This window comes from Bombina bombina, chromosome 10 (genome assembly GCF_027579735.1).
Source record: "Bombina bombina isolate aBomBom1 chromosome 10, aBomBom1.pri, whole genome shotgun sequence".
NCBI lineage: Eukaryota > Metazoa > Chordata > Amphibia > Anura > Bombinatoridae > Bombina > Bombina bombina.
In genome coordinates this window covers 178,216,410-178,227,418 of record NC_069508.1, presented here as the reverse complement: position 1 = coordinate 178,227,418, position 11,009 = coordinate 178,216,410, and the positions used below count along the sequence as shown (strand labels likewise).

Genomic DNA, 11,009 nt, shown 5'->3' with positions numbered 1-11,009 from the left:
GGACATTGCTAAAATAGTAAGAACATGTATCAGAGAAGAGCTGATGGAACTAAAGCAAGATTTACATACTGTAGGCTTTAGGGTGGAAGCTCTAGAAGATAACCAAGATATGATTAAAACAGAGGTGACAACCATACAAGAAACAATTGAACAGCAAGCAGAACAGATAGTGGCGCTGCAGGATAAAATGGAGGACATGGAAAATAGGAATAGACGGAAAAACATAAGAATAAGAGGTGCCCCAGAATCAGTTCTCCCCAAGGACCTCCCAGTGTATCTACCAGCTTTATTTCAACATTTGTTAGATGACCCTAATGCAGCTACCATACAATGGGTGAGGGCACATAGGGCGTTAAGGCCCAAACCACCTGATACAGCGCCCCCTAGAGACATCATCATTAAATTCAAAAATTTCCAAGAAAAGGAAAACCTTATGGCAGCGTCGAGGAAAAAACAACCCGTCAGGTTTCGCGGTGTTGTCTTACAATTCTACGCAGATCTGGCAGTCCGTACTCTACAACGTAGAAAAGAACTTTCTCCAATCACAACCATCCTTAGAAACAAGAGGATCCCGTATAGATGGGGATTCCCATTTCAACTCATGGTTATTCATAATAACAGATGGGTCCACTGTGCAAGTCCACAAGAAATACCACAGTTTTGTAAATTATTGGACTTAGATCCTCCCCCTATACCATCCACTCAGCAGGAATGCCCGTCGGAGAGTGCAAAATCTCAAGCGCAGAAGAAAAAAGAAACATGGAACACTATTCAACCAAAAAAAAAAGGTAGACTCTCACAAACACAGAAATCTACTGCTTCACCCTCACAGCGAAGGGAGTCGGGGTCCCCTGCCTCTTCCAAGGATGAAGAGGACTCAGAACCAGAATCTCTGTGAATATGACTGTTCGGATTCGTGAGTAAAGTTATTTTATGTGTGCTATAATTCCATGACTCTGTTTATCGCCTTAAGGCGAAGATTTCTATAATTTTATAGAGACACTTTGTTTCAGGACTAACTCAAAGACATTCCTGTTGGCCACCTAGGTGGCACAATTTAAGTTCTCTGGTGTTACTTAATTATAGTAATTATGATAAGAATACTCGCGGTTTCTCTAGGATACCCCTGAGTTTGTGTTATTAGAAAATTGATGCTAATTATTAGATGTTTACTGTTAAGACGTGTTTTTATTTATATTTGTATTTTTTTTTAATTACGTTTTCAATGCAGGTCCCATTTTTTCATATTTCATGTACATTCAAAGGAAAGCAGGTTATTGGTATTTACAAGATTTCAATTCTGGTATGATTTCAGATGACAGGTATGATGTTAGACATATGTTACTATGACACACACACTACAAATAATCTCACAAAATGTTAGGGGATTTAATTCACCTAACAAGCGTTCAATGGCATTGCTTGACTTATCTAGGAGGAAAGCAGATATTTTGTTTCTACAGGAGACACATTTCAAAAGGCACAAAGAACCTAAATATCTAGGCTCCCACTTTACCCAACACTACCACAGTTCTGATCTACAAAAAAAAAGGGGGGTTAGCATTTTATTCCATAGGAACACAGCCTTCCATCACATACAAACCACCAAAGATACTGAAGGACGGTTTCTGGGAGTCTTTGGACTTCTATATGGAACCCCAGTCTCATTAATTAACATCTATGCCCCAAATGTTCAACACATCCCATTTTTTCGTAAAATGTTTCAGAAACTAGTAGACATGGCCAAAGGTATTGTCATCCTGGGGGGAGACTTTAACTTCCCTCTCCAACCACTAAAAGATAGTTCAAATATCAACGTCTGCGTTTCTAAGAAAACCGCACAATTTTTGTGGAAAAATATAAGGGAACACAATCTTTATGACTCCTGGAGATATTTCCATGAGGACAAGATCGATTACACATTCTTCTCAGCCCCCACAAAAATGTACAGCAGATTAGATTATTTTTTTGTAAACCAAGTAGGTCTCCCTCACCTTTCAAACTCCCAGATCAAAGCCACCACATGGTCTGATCACTCTGCTGTATTACTCTCTCTAAACTGGCCCAACTCCAGGAATTCTGAATTCATATGGAAGTTGGACGATGCAATATTACACAAGACTGAGCACACAGAGGCCTTGACACGCTCCCTGCAAGAATTTTTTACTATCAATAACACTCCTGATATTGAAATCTCCACTCTGTGGGAAACACATAAGTGCTATATGAGAGGGGAGTTCATAAAAATTAGGGCACAAAATAAGAAAAGAGCCCGCTTAAGATACACCGAATTGGCTGAATCACTATCTAAATTAGACCTACAACACAAGAAAACACCTACCGACCCACAAGTATTACAAGATTTAATGCGCACTAGAAATCAATTGAAATCTCTCCTAGCCCAAGAACAACAAGCTATCACTCATAAAGTTAAACAAAAAATTTTCTATGAAGGTGATAGGGCAGGGAAATTATTGGCCAGAGCTCTTAAAAAGAGAAAACTAAAATCATATATCCACCATTTGATCACCCCTCAAAAACAAAAGGTGCAAACTACCCCGGAGATAGGTGCACAATTCCGGGAATACTACCTTAAATTATATAATATAGCTCCTACCACCGCTAAGCCCATTGAAGACTCAGAGTTAGAACATTACCTACAGAACTGTGTCCTGCCTTCCCTGACTCCCGAACAGAGAGCTGAGTTAGATTCACCCATTACCCATCAAGAAATTATTAGAGGACTTAAGGAAATGAATAAGGGTAAAAGCCCAGGCCCAGATGGCTTTTCAGTGAATTACTATCAATTCTTTAAAGATATTTTGTCCCCTTTTCTTCTCCAACTTTTTAATGAGGTGGGGGAGGGGAATCCATTTTCTAAAAACATGGTTGAGGCTCATATAACAGTACTACCTAAACCTGATAAGCCCCCTACAACCCCATCAAACTTCCGCCCTATCTCCTTAATTAATACAGATATAAAGCTTTACGCTAAGATTATTGCCTCCCGTATTAATAAATTTCTCCCTACACTAATACATGTCAACCAAGCAGGCTTCACTCCCTCCCGGGAAGCTAGGGACAATACAATAAAGCTACTTAACCTTCTCGACTATGTCACAGTTAATGAGATACCTACTATATTTCTATCAATAGATGCCGAAAAGGCTTTTGATAGACTAAATTGGAAGTTCTTAAAGGCAACTTTATATAAATTTGGATTTGGACAAACAATAGTTGAAAAAATATTTGCATTGTATAATTCCCCATCGGCTAGAATTAGACTAAATGATTCCCTAACTCCCCCAATAACTATTGCCAATGGTACGAGACAGGGCTGCCCTCTCTCGCCCTTGCTGTTTGTTCTGGCAATGGAGATCTTGGCATCCAAAATTAGGCAGAACTCAGAGATAAAAGGAATTGAGGTCCAGGGCAATCACTATAAAATGGCATTATATGCCGATGATGTCATGCTCACATTAACATCCCCTGCCACCTCCCTTAAGGCGATATCGTCAGAGCTTTCAAACTATAGCAGGTATTCTTACTTCAAAGTTAATGAAACTAAGTCAGAATTCATCAGCTTTTACAACCCCTCTAATTTGGTAGATAAGATACAAACAGACTTTGGGTATCATCATAACACTAAATCAATTAAATATTTAGGTGTTCAAATCCCTGAAAATAAATCATTAGTATTTTCATTAAACTATCTCCCACTACTGCAAAAACTTAAAAAGGAACTACATGAGTGGAAACATAAAAGTATATCTTGGATAGGTCGTATAAACTCAATAAAAATGATGGTACTCCCCAAGATACTATACACTTTCCAAGCCCTCCCCATACAACTCCCTGACTCATATATACGCTCATTACAAAAGGCTCTCAACTCCTTTATCTGGTCTGAACATATGATAAGGGTTCCTATGCACACGTTGTATATGCCTAAATATAGAGGGGGATTAGGGGCCCCAAACATAGCACTCTATAGATTAGCAACACAGCTGGTACGTATCATTGATTGGTGCAAAAATGGGATAAATAAGGAATGGATTGCACTAGAACACTCACTAGCCTCTTTCCCCAATCTTGGTAGCGCCTGCTGGATACCCCCTACCGAACAAACATGTACTACGTCAATATCTTCACTCACAAGAGAAACCCTTAAATCATGGCACTATGTTCTCAAACATTTCCCTTCTATATCATCCGTTCCATCCCCCTTATCCCCAACTATCACTAATCCTGTCTTTCAAATAAAGTACAAAAGTATTGGTACAACCGACAGCACGATCCACACTCTAATTCCATTTAGTAAGGTTTCAAGGGGGCAGTCCCTATGTACAAAAGAAGAGCTACTAGAATTGAATATTGATCACTTCCAACAATGGTATAAGTTTTTCCAACTTCAACACTATATCAACACACACCCTGATAAACAGCAAATTCTTAGAACACGTACACCGTTTGAAAATATATGCTTCTCACAAGTGGCGACTAAGGGCCACCTCTCTATGACCTACCAACAACTATTAAGTTATCACTCACGCAAGCTACCATCATATACAGAGAAGTGGGAGAAAGATTTTAACTCCCCTCTTACAGAAAAGGATTGGCTTACCATAATTAAACACATGAACTCTTCCACCACATCTATGAAATTCAGGGAGACAAACATGAAGTTACTAAGTAGATGGTATTTGACACCACATAGGTTATCCCTGATCTACCCTAACACCCAAGCCTTATGCTGGAGAAATTGCGGCCAGACAGATACACTGCTTCACGTGTGGTGGCAATGTCCAAAAATACAGGAATTTTGGAGAATGGTGACCTCTGAGATTCGCAAAGCCACACACCATGACATATCCCTAGACCCACAGACGTGTTTATTTCATAAGCCAACCAAGATTAGATGCAGGCTTAGAGCGGTAATACTGAATATGATGCTGAATTGTGCTAAACAGTTAATTCCAAGACGATGGAAAAGTATTGATGTTCCATCTAGAGAGGAATGGATAAACTTCATCACATTAACATTATCCCTAGAGAAATACCACTATGGTTTAGTGAACAAACTGGAGGAATATTATTCTATTGTGTTTCTATGGGAAGAATATTTGAACGCTGTAAAAAAGAAAAGAACTTAGAATGCCTTAATCACCAACCTGTTTAAGAATACCACCTCTGTAAGTTAGCCTAGTTTTGAAGGACTAGAACATTATTGTTAATTTATTGCCTGTGAATTAACTGAGACCTGAACTGCATTATTGTTTTACAACTGTAATTGTTTGATTTCTGTTAATAAAAAAAAATTTTCAAAAAAAAAAAACAAAAAAAAAAAAAAAACCTCATATGTGATTTTTGCTTAAGGCCCGGGTAACTCTTGCATCACCTCTGGCTGTGTTACATAAGATTGCTGTGGCTCTCGGTTTGTTTGAAAACGGGGGTAACACCCCGAATCGTTACTCTATGCTAAAGGAATAAAGGATCCCTTTGTCAAATCCGAGGAGACGATCTGGAAGGGGCGGAGCTACACGTTGTGCGTGTAGTGTAGGTGTTCTGAGCAAAGCCGGAGCACGTAGTCTCCTCACCGCCGAACACTGCACCCTCTTGGCATCATCTGGCCTTTAAAGCGCCTGAGGTCTTCTCACGGAGGAGAACTAGCACAGCCATTTTCACACAGCTAGTGTTGTCCGGATCCCATTTAGACCTGGTCCGTGGTCTAGGCCAACTGCAAAATCCGTCACTTCTGCCTGTGAATCCCTCACAGGTAGGCTGAAAATACTGAAGAAGAATTGCCTGGTATTTCGGTGCTGGACTGACCGTAATAGGCGGGATCAGACTGATATACTACAGGAAAGTTTTACTCTGTGAAAAGCATTGCTGGGCTAAAAGAAGTTGCACCCGGGTGGTAAATCGCCATAGAACAGGCTAACAATGGTATTGAGCTGGATGTTCGTTCCTGTGAGTGCATTTCTCTCTGTATGTATTTAGTCTCCCTAAGGGTAAAAGGGGCAACCAGACGTGGACTCCTTGCTCAGTGTGCTTAGAAGAATTAGAGATGGGAAGTTTGATTCATTTAGGACGGTTTGTTAAAGTGAACCGGTTCATGAACCGATTCATCAGTTCACCTACTGGACATGTGACACAGAGCTGCAGATTCATGTCTTACTGATGCTCTGCCTGCTGACTTGCAAATCCGATTCCTCCTGAATCGTTTAAATGCTTGACTCCTGAGTCACTATGTAACAATCTGACTCCTCCTGAGTCCTGGACTCCACTGAACACGCAGCATTGAAGCACTTAGTCTGAAGTTTAATTTTGTTTTTAAACCATACAGTGTGGGGTTGTGTAAACAATAATAAACATATAAAAGACTGGTAATGTTATTCAGGCAGGCCGGTAACATTACCAGTCTTTTATATGTTTATTATTGTTTACACAGCCCCACGCTGTATGGTTTAAAAAACAAAAATAAACTTCAGACTAAGTGCTTCAGGCACTGTTATGAATAACAAGCACTGGGGAGAGGGAGGGTAAAACCATTCTATTATATTTTAATTATTGTTTAAACAGCCCCACACTGTTATGTTATAAATGGCAAGCACTGGGAAGGGAGAGGGAGGGTAAATAGCAATAGTATGTACAGCAGCATACGTTGATCAGTTCAGTTGGAATAAAATAAAGTGTATTTGTATCAGTGTACCGAATTGTGTACTGTTAACTGATTCATTGCAAAGGAGTTAGTTAACAGTACACTGATTCGTTTGAAACAGTTCAGTTCCTGAGTCATCAGCAGCACTGGTAATATGATCCTAGAGTGAGATTCTGCTGTGTGATTCATTGCAAAGGAGGAGTTAGCAGAGCAGAACTCACTGTAGGATCGTATTACCACTGCTGCTGATGACTCAGGAACTGAACTGTTTCAAACTAATCAGTTCAGTCTGGTGAACTGATTCATGCAGTTCAGTGAAAAGATCTGGTTCAAATGAACGATTCGTTCATGAACCGGACATCACTAAGAAGAATATGGCTACACCTCACTGACAAGGCCCAATGAGGGCAGAAATGATCGTCTGGGGTTGCTGTGTTCCTTGTTCAGAGAAGAATTGCCTGGTATTTTGGTGCTGGACTGACTGTAATAGGTGGGATCAGACTGATATACTACAGGAAAGTTTTACTCTGTGAAAAGCATTGCTGGGCTAAAAGAAGTTGCACCCAGGTGGTAAATCGCCATAGAACAGGCAAACAATGGTATTGAGCTGGATGTTTGTTCCTGTGAGTGCATTTCTCTCTGTATGTATTTAGGCTGCCTACAAGAGACGTCAGCTGGCGGCTACCATCTTCAAACCCCAGCCAGTTCTGGGGTGTAGAGCTCAAGTCACCTTCCTGCCTATTCACTCCCAGAAGCATTGGCGGCTCTGGGTGGGAACAGCAAGCCTGGGACAGCATAGGGCTAAACGCTTGGCCCACAAAAGTGGTAAGACTGTTCCTAGCTCATTATTAACTGCTGTTGAGATATTTATATGGAATTCTGAGCATTTTTCTTGTGGGACTCACATGCTTCTGTATAAATGAGCAGGCTTCTAACAACTTATATATGGTTTTCTGAGTATTTTTCCTGTGGGATTCACATGCTCCTGTATAAATATGCAGGCTTACAACTTAAGAACTGCCTTATAATACAGAAGGAATGCTTTGGAATACAAAAACCATCTGTTCTTAAACGTTTGCTAGGAGAAGCTCAGTAAAAAGTATTGTTTTGTGGGCTTATTCAGTCAATGCTTAAACTGTGTAGAAAGTTATATTTTCTCTCTATACTTGCTTATCTTGCAATATAGATCCTGAGTTAATAGAGAAAACACTGCGGTAGTCTGTGCGGATTTCTGCACTGCAGGACCCCCAAAAAATAACTTTGTACCTATACCTTCCCCCTTTGAGTGAAGAAAGGAAAGAGGAAGAGAGGGGGAAAAGAACAAAAAGGGGGAAAAGAAGGAAGGAGGAGGAAGAGAAAGGAGAAGAGGAGGAGAGGAGTAAGGGAAGAGAAAGGAGGGAAGAAAAGGGGAAGACAGGAGAAGGAAAAGAAGAAGAGAAGATAAAGAGAGGGGAAAGGAGAAAGGAGGATGCTTTAACAATAATTAAATAACAAAAAGGTATACACACATTTATAAAAAAGTAAAATAATTTAATTGCAATTGAAATAAGTGTAATAAAAAGAACGAAGATGAGCTCCAAAAAACGGGCAACCTTCCTCAATGAAAGAGAGCCAAAGAAGGGGCAAAATAAAAATAAATGTAATATATAAGAAATAACATTCTTTTCAACGATCACTTGATTGAAACAATAAACCGTTTGCCGGCGCTTGATATTGCAAAGAAGTTTTGCCCCAAAAATGTCTCTAGAATTTTGATAAATACTGGCAACATTTTTTTACTTCACACATTGCAAACTATTCGGGAAATAATCGCAACTTTTTAGGTGCATTTTTTCGGGGATTGATAAATTTTGCCCTTAGGGTTGGTTGTTTTTTCCCCGTAAAAAGCTTCAGTTTCTCTGCGAGTGACGTCAGAGTCAGACCCGCAGACATGCTCATAAGAACAACTTGCCACACTATGAGTAATTTCCCATCAGCACCCGGAGCTTTTGCTTTGCGAGAGCTAAACACGTACAAAGCCTGTTTGCTTGTTTACATATCTATAATGTTTTGTGCTGTTATAAAAATATACAGGTTTGTGTTTTTAGCCCTTTTGTGACTGGGTTAAAGTGTCTACATCGGAACAACTGTAGACAAATTGAAATCACGCAATTGTGCAAACAATCGCTAGATTTCAATTATGGGATCGGGTTTGGGGGCATCCCTATGACGCTAGGAACGCCCTCCAGACCGCGATCAAATCCTGCAAGCGCAGTAGGCTTCAGGACAGCCGTTGGCTATGAGGTATTTCGTCATAACGGCTTTAAAGCCCAGCGCCGTTGTGACTGAATACAGCAGCATAACGGCGGGAAAGGGTTAAGCTGACATTTTATTATTAACTTCAATAAACAAAATCATCTTCAAATCTCACCCTCAGCTTTGTAAGGTCTGCGGGCAAGTATGTCATTACATTTCAAGAAACTTTTCATATTTACTAGGTGGTAAGAAATACGCACAAATTGGTAACAAATATATTATATTTCTGTATTGTGAGGCTTCTTGTGGTGCTTACTATATACTGTAGATTTAATGCAACACTTATTCAATTTATTTAGGGGTAAAGAATGTCATCCATTATTATCTATACTTTTCTGGTGCTCATAGCGAAAGCTCTAGCAGGTATTTAAAGTTTTTTTTTTCCTCCTGCTTTAGATGAAGCATTTGATGAGGATCAGGAGCTTCAGCCTGAAGGTCACTGTGACAAGGTTGACTCAGAGTACGTGGGCAGCTTGGTTCCCTGGAGGTGACACAGCGCCCCCATTTTCAACACTTTACGCACTTAAACTTGTTTAACACATGGTTATTGTTTTTGCACTTTGTTACTGTTATATAATTAAAGGAGCCATAATCTCGGAGCTCCTAAGATCCTATAGAGGTCCTACTCTCTGTTTGAAATGATGACCTTATGGAAAGTTTTATACCTAAAACATTATCTTGGACATGGAATACTGTGTCATCATGTATAATAATGGACTTTAAAAACATCAAAAATCGAGGTTCCACAGCACTCCATATCTGGTGGGCATGTCCTATAATCCAACCCCTGTGGAGGAAAATCTATGCACTCCTTCTTTCACTCAATCTCACTCCTCCGTATACTCCAGAAGTAGCCCTCCTTCACATGCATATGCCTAACCTATCCCCCCCGGGGGAAGCGCTTACAATCTATGTTTTTATGGCTACTAAATTGGCACTCGCCAGAGCTTGGAAACAGGTTGGGCCTCCCTCTCTCTCTCAGGTGATTTCCATTGTACACTTTGTGGGACAAATGGAACAGTACTCTTACAAGGTTCTAGATCAGGTTGACTCCTTTTTTGGGATCTGGTCCCTCTGGATTACAAAATTCCCACAGTGGGACATCAGACCCCAACATATCTCTTAAAAGACTTCATTCACCTCCCCTCCCTTACCTTAATATATATATATATATATTTATTTTTTTCTTCTCTTTTCTTTTCTTCTCCTATCCCCCCCCCCCTCCCTCTCCCCCCCCCCCCTAAGTCTGACTCGCCCATGCCCATTTTCTCTTTAAATAACTCCCCTTACTATTGCCTCACCACCTATTATTGAAAAAGCTACTTGCAATATACCTTACGCTAAACCCCTAAAAAAAAAGAGACCCTTGGTTTTATATATTGTGCATATTCTTATATCTCATTTTTCAGTGGATCATACTTGTTTACTAGTTTATTTGTTAAACTGATCTATTAATGACTTGTACTCGTGATCTTGATACAGCACTATTGTTTTACCTGTGCATTTGTCTCAATAAAAATTTTTGATTAAAAAAAAAAAAAAAATCGAGGTTCCACATAACATCCCATCCTACCTCCCTCCCACAGGGGCGGGGATAGACTCTAATAAGACATCATCTTGGCTGGTTCTTTAATACTTTGTAATCTGGATAGAAGTATCTAAATATGTCTTACAATTGTATTATTGTTTGTTTTGAAACCTCAATAAAAATGTATTTATAAAAAAAAATAAAAAAAATACCTACAACAAAATTTTTGGAGGCTGGTGATTTGAAGTGGGCTGGTTATTCAGCTTAATAGTTGCTGTCACGTGAAATTAGGGAGAGCAGAAAATATGTCTATAAACAGATGATTTGTAGTTCTCTCATGTCCATCAGGTACCACAAGTTGTTTCCTCCATCTTTAGACAAAGGGGTTGATTTATGAAGCTGTGGCAGACAAGGGCGCACATATGCGCCCCTGTCCGCCGCAGCTCGGTTCTGGCAGGCTGAATTCCATTTTTGCGCTTGCGTGCAATCCTGCTCCCTGCCCACACACAGCCAATCACGCGCCAA

General features: G+C 39.9%; 1 long non-coding RNA gene across 1 annotated transcript; it reads left to right on the top strand.

Moving 5' to 3' along the window:
- The first annotated feature begins 7,575 nt into the window (after window positions 1–7,575).
- On the top strand, window positions 7,576–10,707 carry LOC128641019 (uncharacterized). The gene is made up of 2 exons (XR_008399426.1): window positions 7,576–8,159; window positions 9,353–10,707. It is a non-coding gene; the product is annotated as an uncharacterized LOC128641019 (long non-coding RNA).
- The last annotated feature ends 302 nt before the right edge of the window (window positions 10,708–11,009 follow it).